The sequence below is a fragment of the Vespula vulgaris genome, chromosome 5, assembly GCF_905475345.1.
Source record: "Vespula vulgaris chromosome 5, iyVesVulg1.1, whole genome shotgun sequence".
In the NCBI taxonomy this organism is placed as follows: domain Eukaryota; kingdom Metazoa; phylum Arthropoda; class Insecta; order Hymenoptera; family Vespidae; genus Vespula; species Vespula vulgaris.
The window spans coordinates 6,264,294-6,287,081 of record NC_066590.1 but is presented as its reverse complement, the minus strand read 5'-3'; the positions used below and the strand labels follow the sequence as shown (position 1 = coordinate 6,287,081).

Genomic DNA, 22,788 nt, shown 5'->3' with positions numbered 1-22,788 from the left:
AAGGAAGAAACAGAGAGAGAGAGAGAGAGAGAGAAAGAATGAAAGAATGCGAGTCGGTGTAGTACGAGTTCATTTTGCGCTTTGATTAAAGTATATCGGAAATCTTGAACGTTCCGTAGCACCGTCTTTGGAGATATAAACAGCGCTACGTTTCGGGAAAATTCTTCTTTTCATTTCCCCGTTGAATTTGTAGGATTCAGGAACATTCGTTGGTTTGAGACGAAGAAACGAAAAACGGGTTGCAATTAACGATCGAAATGGAGCGTGAAAGAAAACGGTATGCGGGCTTGCTTAGAAATCGATCTTTTTATCTATGTGTATCTACATTTTTTACGACCATAGATAAGAAAAAGTAAAAATAGAATATTGTAAGACGTGTCAACTTTAATCTTCTCAGGAAAATCAAATTACGATTAATGACAGTTCCTTTTTTCTCTTTGACACGGAAGCGTTAAATCATTCATAAGATTTTTATTTCTCTTGAATGTTAAAAGATAAAAGTAAAAAAAAAAAAAAAGAAATGTATCGTTTAAAGAACTTTACCGAATCGAATAAACCAGGATTATTACGTTTCTCTCGTAATACGAAATAAGATTCTTACCGTGATTCTTCCGTCTGAGTTGTTTCTTCTTGGTAGGCCGAAGATACGAAAGTGGTGAGGGTTAGTACGGCGTGTAAAGGATATTCCTTCCGAAACTTGAGAACAACTGTTGTCATTTGCAGATGCGCACCACGAGAACGATGACGACGACTTACTTTCCATGACTGAGCGTGCACATTCTCGTAGAGGCTTAGAAAGAGAAGAGAATACGATGTTGGCTCATATACCTGCATATCCTTGTGCCCCGGTATGTCAGAGCATTGAGAATCTTCCTGAAGCCTTCTAAAGAGAATAGGAATGAAAGAGAGAGAGAGAAAGAGAGAAGCTTCTCTCGGAGACGTATTCTTAAGCTACGTGCCAGTGGTTGCTCGCTTGCTTTTCCCCGCTAATTTTAATGCTTGCGAGGATAACACGTCCTTAGAAATGTTTAGACGACTTAACTTAGTAAAGAAGAAGAGAAATTACACTGACATGTTATTATTAAAAACTTAAACAGTATATGAAGTTTTAATCGTAAAGAGAAATTTAGATAACATAAAGAAAAACAAAGATCGATATTTAATCCTTTCCTTATCGTTCTTTTTGAGATTGAATATTCTCACATAATCCTATTTAGTTCTTATGTTATAAATATAAAACTTTTTGATGAAAGCTTTTATCATTATTACAATTATTATAAGCAAATCAATTCTATAGGTAATATCTACATCTCGTAAAGTGAGAAATAGCAAAGTAAATGATTGTGTTTTTGGTCAACGTGATAGAGTATATTGTTAGATTACCGTATTTTCACTTAACTAATTAATTGGATTGATGAATTAGATTGATATGATTTTAGGTTGATTGATACGAAGTGATTGTAATATTACGGATTCCAATTACATTTATTTATTAAAAACATCATAAATATTATGTTATACGTTGAGAATTAAATATATATGTCGAATTAGGTCACTGAATGCTCGTAGGTTTAGTTTGATGAATTAGACTTGTATATATATATATATATATATGTATCGAATTGTCATGATTAATATTGGTAGAATTCGACTGAGTTTGAATAGAACATTTTATGTTTGAACGTTGAAAAGAACACTGACTTCTTTCGGAAGGAATTTGTAGTTGACTTCTTTGTTTCAGGAACGAGTAGGATAGTTTATTCTTCAAGAGGGAAGTTGTGTTTTCTGAAGGATATCTGAGTGATTGGAGGAAATTCAAGGAAGGGGATAATAGGAGAAGGGGAACTGATTTGTATAGACAAATGTATTGGTTATGTGGAATAACGCATTGTGTATGTGCGGTGATGTATTATACACCATTGATACTCGGGTCGTAGCCATGGTCACGATCTGGATTAGCTTGGGATTCGCTTGGTATGATTTTCCCAAGTATTTTATTGCATTCACAAAAAAGAAAAGAAAACATTTTCTTTTTTTTCTTTTATCTCTTTTCTTTTTTTTTCTATTTCTTTTTTATAGAGGATAAAACGATTTAGAAGTTCAAATAATTTTTTGAAAGACTGCCATGCATATAGCCCTATTTAAAATATTTGAAGTTTGAATCTTAAATATAGAAAAGAAATATCTAAGGAAAACAACACGATAAAGAATAATCATATCCGTTTATGTTCTCATTTATTCTTGATTAAATTCGTTCATCGTTCAATTTAAGTAAGCTTTTGAAATATTATCTCGTTGTTCCCATTAATATCATAACATTTATGACGCTTTATAGTTTATTAATACTCATAATAGTTAAGTAACGATTAGAATGATGTAGCAACGGAAGGATTTTCTTCGTCGAGAGCATCGTATAGTAAAGGAAGTCAAGTATGCATGTATGCATGTATGTATGTATGCAGGCCTTAGTTCTCCCATAGCATCAGCGTGATTTCCTTCGGTAGGAGGGTCTTAGCTTGGCAGCGTTACAATGTACACAGAATGTCTCCGATGCATTCTCGTAGACGTAGGCAGGATACTCTCCCTCTCTCTCTCTCTCTCTTTCTCTTTCTCTTTCTCTTTCTCTTTCTCTCTTCTTGGCTTCGTAGCCACGGCACGAGTCTATTCTCTTGAATGCAGATCCTCTATCAGCGTTATGTCTCTCAAGTGCTTCCTCTAGGGTTACTCTCTCACTATCTTTCCTTCTCTCTCTTCCTCTTTCTCTCTTTCTCTCTCTCTCTCTCTCTCCCTCTTCAAAGCGAGTCGGACCGAGGGAATAAGTCGAGAGGGTTAATCTTGGAGGGCCGTGGTTGTGCGCTTGGCTTCTTGTGGAAATTCAAGATACTTCTCTATCTCTGTTTCTCTCTCTCTTCTCCCTCTCTCTTTGTCTCTTTCTCTTTCTCTCTCTATCTCTCTCTCTCTCTATCTCTATCTCTCTGTCTCATTTAGTTTCGAATCTGAAATTAACTCGGGAGAACGTCAAATTACATATCGCTCTTAATCCTTAGTCCGGAAATCGACGCGTTTCGATTCGAACGGCAAACTGAACGACAAATCGCTACGGATTCAAACCCTTCCATCCGTTGAATCGATGTCATCTTGGTATCATTAATTATTCGATCGTGTTTGCCGTTATTGCTCATACTCGTTAACGATAAACGTCACTAACGTGAATTAGAAGGGCGAAATTATTCGAGCTTTCTCGGCTAATTGTATGTTGGTACATAAATATAAAGAGATAGAGAAAACAATGAAGACGATTTATTTTCCAAGTTTCTCTCGCTCTATCTCCTTTTCTCTCTCTATTCTATTTCCGTCTCTTTCTGTTCTGTCATTCTCGATTTCTTCGCGTAAGTTCTTCTCCGGATATCTTTCCATCCTTTATCTAATTAGATAAGTAGGCAGATAGGTATATATATACATACACACACACACGCATCGTCGTTACTGTTCTTGATTCGATTTATTGGAACATTATCGAATCGATATTGTTCGCTCGGAACGTTTAGTAGTGATAGTACATTGATTTTCGAAACTCGAGATGTCTGATATATATCAAGTAAGGAATTATCGAATAATGCATCGAGCACATTGCACTGGGATTTTCTTCGAAGGCGAACACGCAAGCTTTCCTTGAAGTCTTTTATCGAGTTTCTTATTCGAGTTTCTTTCCTTTCTATTTTTTATTATCCTTTTCTTTTTCTCTTATACATCACAGATCACATATCGGATTATTCTCGTCCGAGTGACTCGTTTGTTACGGATAAATGCCGTTTTAAAGATCCCTTGTTATTAATAATATTATTAATTATGCAGATAAAACGTAATCTATTCAATGGGGACTTTTATGCGATACGGTAAATTGTGAGTTCGGATTGAGTTTTAATTATCGACAAATTATCCCAGCTTAAATTGGACAGTAACGAAACGAAACAAAGCCGGTCAGCACGTACGCTGAGCCATTAACGACTTTATTAATGGGTAAATCGTTGAAAACAGAACGAATGATTCTAACGTTCGTAAAAATCTCTCGGAAAGTTAACGCGCAAGAAAGAGATAAAAGTTCGATAATTCTTCGAACTCGTTCGAACCGATATATCTTTTTTTTCTATTTTTTTTATTTCTTTTTTGTTTTTTTATTTTTATTTAAATTTATTCCTCGTGTTTTCGTTCGAAACTTCGAACTCGTTAAATCGAATCGTGCTAGGAAAAATGAAAACAAAAGGTGTTACGTATGCACGTATGTACGTAACACATAAATACGTAATATGTTCGTATACTCTGGCTGCCAGAGTTAAATGAAAATTATGGCGGTAAAATCGTTCGACCGTCGGAATAATTCATACCGAACGAAACGAGAATAAACGCGGCATTTCGCGTTATATGCCCGTTATATACGGAAAGACGGTGCACCGACTTGGTATTACCATCGGAAATTGAAACCGGTCGAATTTATTTCGGCACCTTTTCTCTCTCACGTAAAATATCCTATTATACGATGATAAGACGATCTAAACTTTGTGAATTGATATGGTATGAAAAATTCATACGAGGACTGGATTAAAAACGGCCTTGGATTCGAATTTTCTCTTCGAGAACGTAAAGGTTGCGTTTTTAAATCGGTCTCTCTTCCGTTTCACCCCCTACCCCCATTCGCCTCGTGCTGATAAAGGATAAAAAGGGAAGAAAAGAGAAAAGAGAGAAGAGAAAGGAAAAAAGTGGCCGAACAAATTCCGTCCGGTCCCGCCGAATTCGCTCGTCCTATTCACTATACGATCTCATAGGGGGAAAATCGTGAACGACGCGCGACCGCCCGCGTTCGTCGTTAATAATGGAAATTTCGAAATTCCCGCCAGGATCTGGTTTTCCAGTCACGCGCGCCTCTCGGTTTAGCTCCGGACGACTACCGGTCTTTGAGTTGATTGCTTCGCTTGAATAATATTATAGCGTTGAATGCTAACTCGATTACCATAATATATACGTTATTGGATTTGTGTAGGAAAAATTTGCTCTCCTCGTAAGAGGGAAAGAGATGGAATAGGAGGGTGACTGGGTCGGAGGGAGTGAAGGGAGGAGGAGGCAAGAGCCGAAGAAGAGAATGGGTAAAGGCCGAGAAAATAATCTCACGCGAGAAAAGAATTTTTTTCCCTTGCCGAAGGGTCTATTTATTTTCATTGGTAATAGAACGCACCGCACAGAATCTAATTCTATTTTACTCGAGAAACAAGGGATACGATGGATTCTCGCATAAATTTCTCGAATGCGCGCGTCTGATGGTAATGGCGCCGGTTTTGGAGGTACGTAGGTGTATAAGTACGGTGATAGGTGTAGGGCGAGAAGGATGAAGGTGTAGGTAGGTAGATAGAAATCGATGGAGGTACGTCTAATTAGATCGATTCGCCATCGTAGTTCTGGCTCCGACGGGAACCTCCGCTTCCGTAGACATAACGATCCATCATGGGCTCGGTAGGTGTTCGCCATTTAACCTGCTTTCCTTCGGATCACGAAGGAGACGAGACTCAGACGAGGGTGCCTCTGATCAAGATTAATCGTATGCAAATTACGCGAGTGCTAAGGGGGAAGATCCTTGCGACGCAGGACGACGAGAAGTCCTTCATGAAAGAAAGAGAGAGAGAGAGAGATCCTCTCGTGTACTTACCTACGCGAAGGAGGAAAAGATCGAAAACTTCCGCTGGATTACGCTGTGATTTGGGAAATTGAAAAGAGCTTTTCTCCATAGACTCTTTTTTCCCTTACTTTTTCTTTTCTCTTTTTTTCGTTTATCCTTTCTCAGGGATCAAACGTAATACTTTGGAATTTACATTGGTTTACGGTGATACTCATTGTTCTCCCTTTATTTTATTTTATTTTATTTTATTTTTCTCATTTTTCCTTGTATTCCGACTCGAATTTCTCTAGTCTCATTTTCTTTTGTACACTTAGTTGAATTCAAACGTTCTACGAATACAAGGTCTGACACATGCGTACCATATGTCATCGAGTGTTACCAACCGCTTATCTACGTATCCGTAAGCCGTATCTGCGAAAAGATATCCATACACCATGACGCATGATTGCTATACCGCAATGATACTTCCGAAGATAAATACTAGTTTAATTCTCCTTTTTTTTTCTCTCTCTCTCTCTTTTTATCGGCGGTACGATAGTTCAAGTTTTTCTCTTTCCGAGTTAACGAAGCAAAAGAGAATCGATGAGATACGATCGAGATTTATAGATTCGAATTGACGTGAGATCCTTGGGAAATGAATCAAGAGGACGTGCTCATTTCTATCTCATAAAAATAACGTCGAGTTAATACGACATTCGTGATTACAAGACGCAACGTATTTATTATATATAATGACTGAGAGGCGGATTCACGGATTAACTTTACGTAACTAAAAGACGGTACTATTAACGAATTTTACATAAGTGCGGTTTACTGGCTTAATCATCGCGAATCGTTTATCAAAACGACTTTGTAAATGAAGTCATTTCTCAAGGAAAATCGATCGAATTAAAAGGAACTAGTTACATTCTTCGTCTCTCGATAACATTGAAATATAATTTTAATGACACGCGATAATCATTATATGCATGTGTATTTAAGAGACAGAGAAAGAGAAAGATAGATAGATAGATAGAGATATGGAGAGAGAGAGAAAGCGAAAGAGAAAGAGAGAGAGAGAGAGAGAGAGAGAGAAAGAGAGAGAGGGAGAGATAGAGAGGGTTCAGGAACGTAGATATTTCGTAGGGTCAAGTATTAAGTCGACTGTGACGAAATTACCTCCGAGAGTATTAATCTCTCTCAGCGTCCCTTTTAACACACCGTGGACAATGATAATTGGACAACGGTAGGCGAGAGATAGCGGGATGACAATGGCTCGCATACTCGATATCCGTTGGGTTACCGCTTATCTCCGGATTAATCCGGTTCACGTTTCCTCTAACGAAATGCGTGTCATGGAAATGCGAAAAAGTTTCCGCCAATTTCACGAATTTCCGATTCTCTCGGACTTTCGAAGCGTTTGTGAATCGTTTATTAAATAATTGATATACGAATTTCATTGTCAAAGAGACATATAATCTTATTTTTATCGTCCAGTTACATATGTACGTTAATAAGTATGTACAATTCCATTCATTATCGTCCGTCTTATCGATGCGATTACATAATAATCATATATCCTAAGAAATAACTCCTCGTTAAATCGAGAAAATTGCAGAGCCGTATATATTTCGAATTTTAATATCTATTCGGACATTTCTCTGTTCAAACTTTAAACTTAGGTATTCTTTAAAATTAAACAATATAGAAACGGATAGATAAGCGAGTATTAATATTAAAGCCGGAAAAAGACAAGAATAAACCAGAGAAAAAGAGACAGAGAGAGAGAGAGAAAAAATCAAACAACCACAGTGACCATAACTTCTTGACTTTATATTTGCGGTACGAAGTACGCTCCTGAGTCGGCATGCTCAAAGGTGTGTGCGTGTGGCTCGCCGCACGCGATGTAGGAACAAGCACGAACACGTGCACATACACATGCACATATAACACGACCATATACAGTATAATATAGTGTAAGTGCGAACAGTGCGTGTTTCACGAGACCGAGCCGACCGGCTCTCGACCGTATACATACACATATACAATCTACACACATACATAACACACACACCAACGAATTGTTTAGAATGAGTGAGTGACTGAGAAAGCGAACGAGAGAATGAGAAAGAGATATGTACACACATATACAACATACACACGTACATGAGACGTACACACAATGAAGAAGGCAATGTGGCAACCGTGGCAGGAGAATGTAGAGTCGGTGTAGTATACATAGAGACTCCGGAGTTCCAAGGGGGGTCAGTGTAAAGCGGCCTTCTGTCGGTAACGTGTCGGTACTTTCAATGCCTTCTTCAAGCATCGCGTTCGATACCGAATTCGAAGGATACGATATTAATACCTTATCGTAGATATACCGTAGACAATAGTTGATCGTATTATTAAAATAGAAGAAACTTGTTCTATCCTCGCAGCCAAGCAGAGACCGAGAAGAAATCGTTCCTCTTCCTTCGTCCATAATCCTTCGTTCATTTTCGAGCTACTCCAAAGAGACAAAGTGGACTACAAAGAGGACATCGCAGATATTCACCGAAGGAAGGAAAGCGATTGATTTTGATAAAGGTAACAATATACTTTCACGTGAGATAACTCGTACGATACGAAACGCGTGGGAGATCACGTGCTTTCAATGTGAAAAGAGACAGTCGATTTCGATGCGCGTGCGCGTGCGCAAGATTTCCTACGTTCTCTCTTTCTCTTTTTTCTATTTTCCTTTGTAAATTTTCTCCTTGCGCCAAGGACAGTACGTCCTTTTAAGGTCGTCTAATACACGTGTATATACAATCTCTTCTCCGAAGTTTATAAATTATTAAACTTTGTTTTTCTTTTTTTTTCTTTTCTCTTTGTTATCTATAATTCGATTTTGTTACTAATCGGACATTCCGTGCGCGTTGTAACACGTACAGTTTCGCGTTTTGTTTCTTCTCTTCTCCTTTTCTCTCTTTCTTTTTCTTCTTTCCTCCCTTCCTTTTTTCTCTTTCTATCCTTTTATTTCTCGTTGCATTCACACGATGATGCATTTGTTCGTTTTAAACTTTTGTCATACGTACACACGCTGGTTATCGACATCGTTAGCGAATGTTTTTACGAAAGCATGTATAAAACGCAGACTCATCGAGAAACGTTTCGAACGACTTTGTCTGTCTTCTCCTTTTGTCTTTTCTTTTTTCGTTCTGTTTTTCCGTTTATTTTTTTTATTAGAAAGACAAATTTCGCAGCGAAAATATTAACACAACGGGACGACGCTAATCGTTGTAATATTTTCAGTTTACGTATTTAATCATACTGTTCTTAAAGCAGTAAAGACAATCGTCAATAGGAAATATTCAATTAATGATTAAATAATGAAGTAATTATCATAGGAATTTTATTAGGATATTTTATTTTGGTTTTTAGCTTTTCGAGTATGTTGGAGGAATTTCCATTTTTTTCTTTTTTGAATCTCTTTTCTTTTTATCTTTCTTTTTCTCTTCTTCTCTCTTTTTTCATTTTTCTTTTTATCCCTCTTTCTCTTTTTTTTTATCTTTTTTCTTTCTTTCTTTCTCTCTCTTTCTTTCCCTCTTTTTTTCGTACCTTTTAGGTTCTTTCAAAGCCCGTTGAGCTAGATCCAGCCGTCGCATAATGGTACGAGAAGCATCGTTTCACGACCAAAATTAAAAACAATTTAATATTGAGTATTTTCTACGATATAATTTCATTATTAATAGCAACAAACTATATAGAAATAAGGTAGTATTATTAGGTAGGATTATTGTACAAGAAGAAAAGAATTTTGTCGTTGAAATTTTTATAAAACTTATACGCTTTGGTATAGAACTAAACTATGAAGAACTGAATATTTATAAACTACGATACATATCTACGATATATAGACTGTATATAACTAGAATATATTACTAAATATAGAATTAAAAAATACCAAATATACGATGTAAATATGTTATCTATATTTATACTTAATATATTGAAACAAAAAAATCTTTGATAATAAGAGATGTTTTAGTAATAGCAGATTCGATAAAAGACTAATGAGATGATGCAGAAGTATGTTGCGAGAAGTTTAATTTTTAGGAAACTAAATATTAATAGATAAGATTCACGCAGTGAAAACATATTTCTTTCCTCGCCGTTCTATTCGTTTCTAGGTAATATGTATTCAGAACTCCAGAACAATTTACCCGTTTATTTATTAAATCTGTACAGAGTTAAAGGTTGCAGGAGGTTGCATTTGAAATTTACATGCTCTTGTTAACAATTGTGTAAGCTTTCATACGAAAAAAAATTACTCTATGTTTGCCAGTTTTAAACATCTCTTTTTTTCAGATCCTTTTTACAAAGTTCAAATTGTTATCAACCTTGTACTCTTTATATACGGATTAAAAAATGCTTATAGCACAATTGCATATATAAAAAATATATATATATATATGCACAAAAAAGTAACATTAACTCGCATTATGATGGAATTTTATAATAAATTATAAAACGAATTAATTTTAATTTCGACCGAATGCGATTTTGTTTTTAAAACGCTATCTTCGATCATAATCTAGTCATTCGATAAAAATGAATATTTAGGATTACAAAGTTTTATGGAGTTTCGTAGGAAAAAAGATAGAACTTTTTTTTCAGTTTTTTTTTTTATTGTGAAATATGAAAGTTGCAAAATTAATTTTTGGTTTTTAAAAATTATCGTCTTTTAGACCATTGCGTTTGGTGTAGGGAAGCTGGTTTTTACCTGATAGTCAAGAGAAATTTAAAATCATCCAGCGTGTCTACACGACGAACGTATAATACGTCTTATCGCATATATGCGGAAGAATGAGACAGCGATATGGAAAATGCGAGGGTCGATTTTGCCTCTCTTCTCTATGTATATGTTTTACACGCGGTCGCTTCGATGTTTCTAATCGCATTTCACGAATGTCCCATGTTCTTTTTAACGTCCTTATAATAAAACGTGATTTATATACGAAGTAATTTATGGAAAATTATAAAAGAACTCTTCTCTCGTTGGTCGTTTCGATCGATAATGATACGTTTAAAATATTAATCGTTTCTTTAATTACAGCGAGCGTAATGGTTAAAAAATAATAATTTATTCTACGAATAAAAGAACGTTCGTTGGACAAAAGAAATATTGTTAGCTAATGCTTATCATTATTTCTACAGAAAGCCGACAATAATTTTACCATTAGCTTCGTACTTTGTAATTACTAATTAGTATTGGATTTTATTTTTTCTTTTCTTTCCTTTTGTCTCTATTCTTTTTCGATTTTTTTCGAAAAGACCTTCGTATAATTCTTCTTAATATTAATTTAACGAAGATTGGGACACGATTGCCCGGCACATTGTTATAAAGTTTCGTTTTGGAAGTAATTGAGTATCTCGAATGGATTGAAATAGATTTTCCATCTTTGGTGCGAATGGTTGCCTTTGGTCGCCATTACGAAGAGTATTCGCATCGAAGTTATTCGTTCGTGGTCGTCTGGAAATAGAATCGCCATCGTATACTCTGGAGGAAGAGTATGTAAAGAACAGAACATGAAAGAGAGAGGAAGAGAGAGAGAGAGAGAGAGAGAGAGAAAGAGGGAGAGAAAGTGAGAGAGAGAGGGACTGAGAGGGAGAAAAAGATAGAGAGAGAGAGAGAGAGAGAGAGAGATGCATAGACGCATCGAAGGACAAAAGCTTGGAATGAAGGTCGAGATTCTTTAGTTCAGACTTGTTACAAAGAAATGTCTCTGAAAATGTTTATAAATATAGTTACTACGTACTTCTTTAGAAATGTTTATGAACGTAGTTAATTATCTATTGTAGAAAAAAGAAGAAAAATTTGAAAGAACTTATTGCGTTGTTTTCGTTCATACAAGAAGTACGAGGAAATTAAATATTGACTTTGAAAATAATTTTTGGAGGACTAATGAAATGTGTAAATTTTTATTTATTATCACATATTTGTTACTACGTTAAAGTGGATAATTACTCGGTAAAAAACTTTGATACTTTATTAGAATTAAATAACTTCTTCCTTTTAATATAAATAAAGTGTTTCCATATATTTATCATTCGGATATGTTCGAGTTTATTCGAAGAATCATTGAAATCTTTATAAAATGACGAGTTTTAATGGCGACGTAATATTTATAGATTTTTACAGAGATTTTATAGATCTTTAAACAAGTATACTTTTTTTCTTGTATCACCGACATAAGATCATTTCTTTTTCTTTTTATTCTTCATATATATCTATTAAGTAGTTTAAGTAGTAGTATCCCATACTCTCTACGTACTATAACTTTTTCGTATCTGTTGAAAAATCTATTAAGATCTATGTTTTATTTAATCCGAAAAAAAGCTATACAATATCAAATGTTCGAATATTTTCTCGTGTGACTGCCGTAAAAACATATCGTTTGTTCATTAATTATTTTAAATTTTAGTTTGAGTAGTCTAAAACTGATATTACTTTCTTTTATGGTACGTATAAAATGATCTAGTTTTCTATGAAGGAAAAGATAAAAAATAAATGGAAAAGAAAAGCGTAAAGTTTATTAATTCGTGCGCACACGAGAGACGGAGAGAGAGAGAGAGAGAGAGAGAGTCAGTGAAGATATACACACATATATATTTATATATGTGTGTCTGTGTAAACGATTCTCGTAAGAAGAAGAGAAAAAGAGAGAAGTTGAGAAGAGAGAAGTAACGTCGTCGGTCTCGGCTATTTCCAGAAGGTTCCATCCGTGGATTTCGGAGTCGAATATCGTAGATCTGCACGTGACGTATGTACGTAGAGTTAAAAAGAGAAAGAGAGAGAAATAGAGAGAGATAGATAGATAGAGAGAGAGAACGTCGGTAGATACGAAACTATCGTAGGAGGAGTCTTGTACGTGAGCTCACCAGTTCTCTTTCTTGGCCTTATTCGACCACCGTTAAAAAGAAACGAATAAGAATCAACCATGTCTTTTTCTTTTTTCTCCTTTTTTCTTCTTTTTCTCCAGCGATGCGACGTCGGACGTGTTCCCTTTGCGAAAATACGAGATCTTTAACTTCGTTCACCGTCACCTCGAAAAGATGAATTCGACCTCGACAATTTTTACAAAATCGAGAGATAAAGACAATTTTACGATTAATCAATCTCTCGTATTATTTTATATCAGAGTTTTCAATCGTATACATAATATAACACGAAAAAGCGATGAGAGTTCAAAATGTAATTCACAATAATTATCGATTCCTTTTTTTTTCTTATTTTTTCTCTTTTCTTTTCCTTTTTTTTTTAAATTAATCAAACATTCATTTATACGATTATTTCCATCTTATCAATATTTATATTTAAATGTATGAATAAAATATTGTAAAAACAATGTTATGAGGAAGGAAATATATGTCTGGTTTGTAAATCGTTCGAACAAAAACAGGGATCGATTAAATATGTCAGCGTATTTAATTAAAATCGCAAACAAAAGAAACTTAGCAACGTCGAAGGTAAGCGATTAAAAAATTTCCGAGGATATAAAAAGGATATACGAAAAACTTGTCGATACTTCGAAGTACCGTTAGATTCTCTTTCGTTAAGTTTGAAAACTTCTTTCTACTTTGTTGTTTGCAACTTCGTACTCGTAGTAATGATTTTTCCTATATTCGACAAATATTGTAAAGCTTGGTTTATAGTTGCCCGTTATTTAATTCCTATAAGAAGGATTACAAAATCCTTTTTATACTTGAAAAGGACGGAGGAATATGGCGACGACGCCATTGAAGCTTCTTATAAGTTCGGACACTTGGTACGCACGGACTTTAATTTGAATATAATTAAAGGCATCGAGCGATGAGTAAAGGCCTGTCGAGGACGGTGCATCATATTTCCTCTCATGCATTATTCCTATCTCGTTCTCTCTATCTCTCTTTTTCTCTCTTTCAACGAAATTTAATTGACTCCTTTATTATAAGTTTTCGAACAGTCGAGACTAAAAACTTATTATCACAAATCCGATGAAAATATTTCACAGAAAAAGCGAATGATAATATTTCGAAAATTGTTAAAAATTTTAATAAGGGTATTAAAGAGATAACGATAAGGATTCAATATCGAGGAATCGTGATATCTTCAATGAACAAAATTGATAACGATTATAGTTAATATGAGACAGATAAAGTTAATACCGATCGGATTTATTTGAAAAAAATACTATTTCTTATATAGGATGTGATATAATTTATTTGTACAATATAAAAAATTATTATCGATATTTTCCATAAGACAAAAATGTTTCTCAAAGTTTATAGTGAACACACACACACACACACACATATATTCTTCTGACTCATATATTTTAGAGTTAAGATTGACGATATTCGTAGTTATATATACATCCGACGTAAGCGAACTTCCGTGTATATGAATCCGTTTCTTCGAAAATAGCATCGTGAAATGTTGTTTATTTTGCGATTAGACGCGCAAATCTCATTTATGGTCTTCGTTTCTTCTCGCAAAACGTACATATATACATTCAAGAAAGTAGAAGAGCAACACGGTGGTATTATCGATCCGGTGACGCATACAACACAAACTTTTTAAGAACGTTATCGATTTTGTTTTAACCTACACGCTTAGCGTTAGGCTTTATAACAGTTTCGAGAAAATATATATGCGTTACGAAATTCAGCGTAATCGCGTGTCAAACGCGAAATGACGTGCCTTTAGTGAGAATTTAGATCGATAACCGGATAATTGCATTTTGTAAAATCATGTTCACTAATTACGAGATAATTATTATAACGTTTTAATTCTTATCATAATAGATCCTTTTTTTCTCTATTGTTATTATAAACAGATTTATTTCGTAAAATTTATATTCTGTAAAAAAAAGTTTCTCATGTTAAACCTTATTGTTAATACAACTGATAATTGCATTATTTTTTTGCGAACGTCAGGAAAACAGAATAAAATCGTAAAATATTTTTAATGGAAGCGTCTAACCAACAATATGTTGAGTCATCATCTGTTTCAATCAACGGGTTAAAAATTTATTATAGAGTCGTGAGATCGCGTATTCTACGTACTCGAGTATGGAATAGAAATTTTAATCCGAAGGTTACGCGATGGATACGCCAATATCATCGCGGATGGTACCGATGAAACAAGCGGCCGTTGCACGCGATATATAAACGAATTATTCCGCATTTTAAGTATGAGCCTGTGTGTTACGAGCCTTTGCGATTGTATGTATGAGCACTAACTCACTTATACGCTCTTAAGTAGTATGAACGTAGAAATATGTGTGAGTATATACTTGTAAGGTATTCTGAGTGTTTACGACTTATCAAACGTCGTTTGTATTCCGAAAAAGCGATAAAGATTCGCTGGGTTATACTTATATCGCGCATAAACGATGTATATTTATTCTATTTAAGATGTTAAATTTTATATATATTTTATTTAGAAAAATAGGCAGAGAGAGAGAGAGAGAGAGAGAGAGAGAGAGAGAGACGTGTATATATACTTATTATATAGAACAAAAAAAAGAGAAACTATTTCGATCGGGATAATTATTGCGATAAAGGGAAATCTAAGCTAAGTGAAAAATGAAATTTATCTGATATTGTGATCGTCACGTTCCATTGATGTATATCATTAAAAAAAAAAAAAAAAATATAATATCATTAAAAGAAAGAATGTACGACTTTGATTCAACTTTCGTAATCTCTGGCTCGTTTATTCGTGGTTTATCGATCTTACTAGGAATTTCGTGCGACTCTTAATCGCGCAGGTATAATACATATTTTTCCTGTTCTGCAGTTTGTTGTCGAGAGCGTTCTAGGTAAGACTCTCTGTAATTTCTCCTTCGCGTTCTCTTCACGTATAAAGGGTGTTCCAAAAGGTTTAATCCATATTTCAGGAACGTATCGAGGGATTCCCATGGAACAATTTTTCGAAGTTGTTAAAGTCGTTGATTTATGTATTTATTTTTGGTAATATCAGAGCATGTAGCATATAGAGGAGAGCAGCCATTAATTAGCATGCATGGATAAAAATGATATTCTTTACAAATGTACAAGTCTTGTTAACAGTTGAATTAAATGATAAAAAATAAACTAATCGGGTTAGATTATTTCGATGCAATTTTTTATCGTATTTGGATCTATCAAAGGATAAGTAGATATTGTTTTCATGCATCGTATCATAAACGATCAACTTCAAAAGCATATCGTTAGTTGATCGCATACGGTAATTGGTTGTTATTAAAATGTTGTTCTACGGGATTTCCTTGATATATTTCTGAAATATTGGTTAAATCTTTTGGGACACCTTGTATACATTCTTACATACGTAGGAGTAGTTACATAGGTAGGTGAGTAGCAACCAGAAAACGAGCGATGAGAATCGACTAGCTCTGAGGGTAACGGACGGCTCGAGCCAGTCGAACCGTTGCTTTCACGCGAATCGTGCCTCTTCCAAGTGCCTTCCGTATTTTTCTTTCTCTCTCTTTTATTCTTCGTTTCTATTACGAAGACTTAGAATCGATTTTTAAATCGGCATCGTTCCAAATAATTTAACTTTTTTCGTTTCGGTGTGAGAGGTACCTTTACTTTTATAGCCTTTCTAATCATCTCCGAAGAAATAACATCTCTTGGGTATGTTTTCAATCGATTCTCGAAATAAAATATAAGACAGATAATATAGATATTTCCTCTTACATAGTAATATTTGCAACAATATTTTTTTTTTGTTAATCTTATATAATAAAGATTTGGGATGATCAATAATCCTTTTTCTTTTCTTCTTCTTTTCTTATTAATGAATCTATGTTGACTTTATTAAAAAACTTATTAAGTTACTTATTCTTAATATATATATATATATATTATTCTAAATTGTTATTATTTAAGAAAATAACAAAGTATTGTCATTCCTTCCTTGTTATTATAAGTTGTTCTGTATCGTTTCTATTCAACGTATCGTTTATTATACACAGTTCGCGGAAGGAAATATGTAAATATTTTTCAATAGCGTTTGTAGCTGTTGTGAGAGAAACTTAATACCAGCAGGACGTCTCCGTGTGATATACAATCGATCGAGTCGCGTCTCGAGGTCGACGTACTTGCGTTAACTGGAACCTTCTAAGGAGGGCAGCGTATCGTCCTGCGAAAAAGGACAACTCGGCGACGTTTATAGCGAGTGATCGACGATCTCCTTGCGAAAACGAAAATTATCCTTCTTCGTTTTTCTTAGAGAAGAAACTTGAAGTTGTCGAGTTCGTCGAAAGAGAGAGAAAGAGAGGCAAAGAGAGGAAGGGAGTGAGGTTGGAGGGAGGAACGAGGAACGTATATTTTCGTTCGAAATATCGTCGATGTCGAGACGAGGTACTTTACTTGGAGAAACGTCTTTCAAATTTTTCTGCCTTTTGATAGACGACAGAAAAAGAATAAAACAGAATAATATGGGATAAGATAAAATAGAAAGGAATGCAATAGGATATGTTTATGTTTGGCTGGATAACTCCAAAACAAGAAAAAAATACGAAAGAAGAAGAAGAAGAAGAAGAAGAAGAAGAAGAAGAGAAGAGGAAAAAGAAAAAGAAAAAGGAGAAGAATAACGACGGAAACTAAATTACAGTTGGTTGTCGTCGTGAAATCAATTTACGAAATTAATCCTTTACGATCCGTCTGTCTCATTCAATGGACTATCAGCAAGTCCGTATTATTTCGTGAAATCAATTTGTTAAATTAATCCCTTGCGATTCGTTTGTCTCGTTCAATGGACCATCAGAACATTCAAGTCTATTTCGGAACAATGTTATAAAATATTTGAGGATGTGGAGTAGTATTGAAATAATAATATGAAACATTATTCCAGGTAATATTGTATGATTTAATTCTCTACAATGGAATCATCGAAACGTGAAGGATGAAAACGATTTTTTAAAAATAGTTGTAGAGTATAATAGTAATGATAATGATAATATTAATAGTAATTATAATAATAATAGTAATAATAATAGTAATAATAATCATTATCATCAATTGCATTTCATGTGAGCGTTAATTGTAAAATTATAATTATCTATTTAGTAGAACATGACTATGTGAGAGATATAATCTTGATAGAGCGATAAGTTGATTTCATTTAAAAACTAAGAAACACTGTATGGTGTAATAAAACGATTATTATGTAAAACTGAATAAAAATTGCGAATTATTATTATTATTATTATTATTAAGCTTTGAAAAAAGTTGATCGTTGTGGAGAAATTCGATAAGAAAAAATAAATAAGTAGTCGAATGAGACTGTTCGTCATTCTCGTCGTGTTTCTTCGACAACCAACTCGACAGCTGTCACAAACTATCGGTCTGGATTTCCACGGATGAGTTCGTAGCGAAGGAATAGAAGTAGAAGTATAAGAAGAAGAAGAAAAAGAGGAAAAAGAAGAAGAAGAAGAAGAAGAAGAAGAAAAGTAGGAAAACGCGTGGAAGGAAAGCTTTCGGTGTGAAAGATTTTCGATGTCTAGACGTGTTTTCTCTTTCTATTTTTCTCCCTCTCTCTCTCTTTCTTTCTTCGAGCGTCTTTTACGAAGACCCGCGGCAACATCGAGAATCTAGCTTGCTTGAAAATTCGAGAGTGGAAGAATGCTTCGTCGCTTTCTTCGTCCCTACGAACCTTCCTTCTTCCTCGTATCGAAGAAAGTTTTAGAATATAACCTTGGAAGAAGAAAAAGAGGATGAGGAGGAGAAGAAGAAGGAGGATGAGGATGAGGATGAGGATGAAGAGAAGGAGGAGAAAAAGAAGAAGAAGAAGAAGAAGGTAGCGAAGGTGATGGCGGGTAGCAGGCAGTCGAGATGATTGATAGCAAAGAGCACGAGCGTGCGGCACAATGGGGCCAGAAATATGAGAGTGGAATAAAATTCATAGCGGTTGCCAAGGGAGACGTTAGCGCGTAGCACGATTGAGATGCAAATGTGCGGCGAGACACCCGGTAGAAGGAATATTCTCTCTCACTCTTTCTCTCTCTTTCTCTTTCTCTTTCTATCTTGTTAAGAGTAACGATACATTAGCTCTCTCTGTCTCCGCGGACTCGCAAAAGAGAAATTTTTTCTCTTCTCTTCTCTTCGTCGAAAGGATGACCTTACCGGAATTCTTCTTTTGATTTTATGCCTTCTTTTTCTTTCTTCTTCTTCTTGTTGATTTTAAAATCGATACTCGTTGGATGAATTTGTTCTAACAAATCGAACGTAGTTCACATATGTATATGTACATACGTGGAATAATTTATTTCGTAATCGGCGCGAACTCGACAACTTGTTTTATTAATGCCACGATATTTTTTGTCTCGTTTAGGTTTATCCTTCGAGTCCGGTTAATGGCTGTCACGGTCGTCGGCTAGGGGCCAGGCGTCCGAGGAAGTTTCCAGGCTGTCAGAGCAAAAATACAGCTTGTACCCGATGAGTGTGAGTATAATCTATTATATATATATGTACATGTAATACTTATCGTTCGCTTATATCGACGTTTGTCGAAATTTTTTGGAACGTTGCCACCTCGCCAGTTTTTCGAATTTACTTTTTTCTTTCTGTTTTTTTTTCTTTTTGAGTAACGAAGAAAGAAAATAGACGTCATCGTACGATGTCACGCGGAAAGAATTTATTTTATAATATTATCGAGAGGAAATTTATATTTGTTATTTGGTACGAAAATCTCAAGGCAAGAGATTCTTCTTTATCCGTTCTATTTTTTTTTCTTTTTTTTTTAAATACATTTTAACTTCTCTAACGATTACGCAGTTATCTAAAAATTTCCTTTAGAACACTTTGTGTCATCTTTCAATTAACGCGTAAGACTTCACTGGCAAAAGATCGTGGCTCCTTTACCAACAAGAAACTTACGAGTTCCTCGCCAGCTCGATGAGGGTCTCGACTTTTATTGAACTTAATTTCTTCGACTCGATTGATTTAACTCGATCGCGACACTCGCCGCTACTATTATAAACGAATTCGAAAAGCTTCCGATACTCTTTCTAGTTATACGTATGATTCAGGCGTTACTAACATAGATGACATTATTAATTTATTTATAAATAGCTACGCGTTTATCTATTCAACGAATGGTTTTGAATTGCAACGAATATGCGATTAGCAAACGCAATTAGCCATCGGAATTTTACTTGTTCCTTCGTTTTCTTGATCTTTTTTTCTTTTAGTTTCTTTCTAGAAAGTTTTCCGAAATTTCTTCCGTAATAAGTTTGCAAAATATGAACTTCTCGAAGTCTCTATACTTTGTCCAAGTTACGTACTTCTAGATGTTGCAAAATTGAAGGAAAAAAAAAGAAATAAACGATGGCACTTATCGTGAAGGCCTTAGTGATAAGCTTCAATGTGATAATAAAAATAAGTAAGTAGTAATACCGTTATCTTTTGTAACAGGTTAGATTGGCAGGTGGTCATATGGTGAAGCAGAGGAGGTTTATCGGGAACACAAACAACAAGATGATCAATATACGGGAACATTTATAGGCCCTTCGATATTAGTGAAATAAATATCAAACGAAGAAAATCAAGTATTTTCGAATCGAAAGAAGGAAAGGTTTTTTAGGTGATGTTCCTGAATGTGGCGGATCCGAAGGTCAATTCTAGTTGAAGAAGTGTCACGTTACGGATGTATAGGGTGCTCTTGTGAGGTGCTAAAAAGAAGAGAATCAAATCGAGATAGGAAAAAGAGAAAAGGAAAAGGGAAGGAAAAGAGAAAAGCGAGATTAGAGAAAAGCGAGGCGACAAATCCAGAGAAGAAGGAAGGACGATATATAAATGCGTCTGGGTTGATGCGTCTGTGATTCGTTATACTGTGGCATAATTTACTCGCCCTTTTGCCCTTGCTTCTTTACGAAATAGATTTTTTTTCTCTTTATTTTCTTTCTTATTAAAAAGGTAAGAACCATTTTTAAGAACATTTACACGGTCATCGTTCGTTCGTTCCTTCTTTCCTTCGTACGTTCGTTCGTTCGTTCGTTTTGTAACGTTGATGATTAGAAGATCGACCACGTGAGTGTTCAATAAAGTATTCCGAGTTAATTATTATTGACGATTTTTATAATCACATCGAGTTTATCGTTATTAAATATCTTTTTAATATAATTGATATTACACGTATTCTGTTAATAAAAGTTCATCTTTAAGGGAAGAAAGAAAACGTCGATCGTGAAAATATCTCCGAATGTTTGAAATGAACAGAAAGGGAGTGGGAAAAAGAGAAAGAGAGAAAGAGAAAAGAGAGAAAGAATATAAAAGAGGAAATATTTTCGATTTATCGATGGAAACAAGCGTGCAACGAACGGTGGGACGGCTTCGCTGGCGAGCATTACACGCGCGTGTCCTCGTTTCCGCAAGGCGTAATTGCAAATCGTAGTGAAAGTCGTCGAGCGAGCGAGCGATCGCGTATTCCCCGGCAAACATTCGAGAGCGAACGAACGAACGAACGAACGAACCAACGAACGAACCAACGAACGAACGAACGAACGACGGCGTTGTAGTGGAAAATTTATTATCGGTCTCTCTCGTCCGTGATGGAACGTTTATATCGACCGTGCGTTTCCTCGTACGAACATTCGTCCGTTGCTCGTTCATGAAACAGATTCGTCCACGTTGTTGGAAAAATTTTCGTGAAGTTTTCCGTTCGCCGAGCCTACAAGCGTAGGAACACATGTATATGTACGAGAAGATCGATTTGAATTTTTCACTAAAATCTTTTTCGTCGTATCCGAAAGAATGACACACTTTTTTTCTTTTCTTTTTTTTTATTTTCTTCTCTCTTTTTCAGATTTTCAGCAGTTCGTCCTGACGGATTCCTTTTTTTTCTTTTCTCTGTCTTTTTCTTTCTTTCTTTTTCTCTCTCGCTCCATTTTTATATTATTTCATATTCTTTTTCTTTCTTTTCTTTTTTTTTTACTATTAGAAAAATATTTTCTTGTGATTATTTAAACACAAGGGTGATGATGTACGACGATGACGACGGATAAGCCAAAGTAATCGAGTGATATTTTTTTATCGATATACATTATTCGTTCTTACTCCTACCTTTTGAGAGATAAATAGATAGATAAATAAATAAATAGATAGATAGATAGATAGATAGATAGATAGACGAATAGACAGACAGACAAACAAACAGATAGACAGACATAGAGAGAGAGAGAGAGGGAAAAAAGGCAGAAGGTAGAAAGAAAAAAGAGTAAAAAAGGAAGGTGGGAAATGCGAAAGGTAGATAAACGTATAAGATTTATATAACGAACGAGAATAGAACGATATATATATATATATATATATATATATATATATATATATATATATGGAGAAAAGCTGAGAATACTTGAAAAGCATATGACAGGCACAGGATCGATTGTTACGTACAACAACAACAACAACAACAACAACTACAATAACGAAAATATATACGCACGAATATAAGCAGACATACACACGCACGTGCATGGTGGTGTTATTCGAGCTTGTTACGCTCGACAATTTTCACTTTTCTCGACCTATGTGCCAGACAGGCAGAGCTTTCTTCATAATGGTGAGTACGACAAGAACATACGCTTCTATTATTCTTTCTCTTTCTTTTCCCTATCTTTTCCTTTTTCTTTTTTTTAACGTAATCAACTTGGAGCTAATCCATTTTGTTTGTTTTTTTTTTTATACCTTCGTATGTACCTATGCGTCACGTTAGAGCCGAAGCTTTTTCATTTCCCTTAATATTTAGACGATACGTATTGTAAAACGACAAGGTACTGGCCTGTTACGATGCAACCATCGATCATTGACATCGATCGACCATAACTCTCCCTACGAAGAGACTTTTTCTGTCTACGACGTCGACCTTCGATACGATCGGAGCATCGAGAGAGAACAATTTTGCTTGACCGTCCTGTCAAACAAGCGGAACTTTCCACTCATTTTGGTGTATACCGCATGGCACGTAAATACAAATTACACCGGTCGTAATATTAAAAGAGACATTTCTCTCTCTCTCTTTTTTTTCTTTCTTCTTCTTTCTTTCTTTTTTCTTCTTTTTTATCTTTCTCTTTTTTTCAATACGAATTTTACTTTTTCCTTTTTCATCCGTTTTT

The 22,788-nt window shown here is 35.0% G+C and overlaps 1 protein-coding gene across 4 annotated transcripts in view; it reads left to right on the top strand.

The window, feature by feature from the left end:
• The first annotated feature begins 7,904 nt into the window (after positions 1–7,904).
• Positions 7,905–22,788, top strand: part of LOC127063847 (multidrug resistance protein homolog 49-like) — a 60,854-nt gene continuing 45,970 nt past the window's right edge. For 2 of the 4 annotated variants that reach the window (XM_050994110.1, XM_050994105.1), the window contains exons 1-4: positions 7,905–8,233; positions 19,008–19,117; positions 20,090–20,590; positions 21,480–22,235. The gene's annotated coding sequence lies outside the window, so the exon portion shown is untranslated. Of the gene's footprint in view, positions 8,234–15,923; positions 16,307–19,007; positions 19,118–20,089; positions 20,591–21,479; positions 22,236–22,788 lie in introns of those variants that run through there. The other 2 variants (XM_050994106.1, XM_050994107.1) reach the window with 2 other exon arrangements.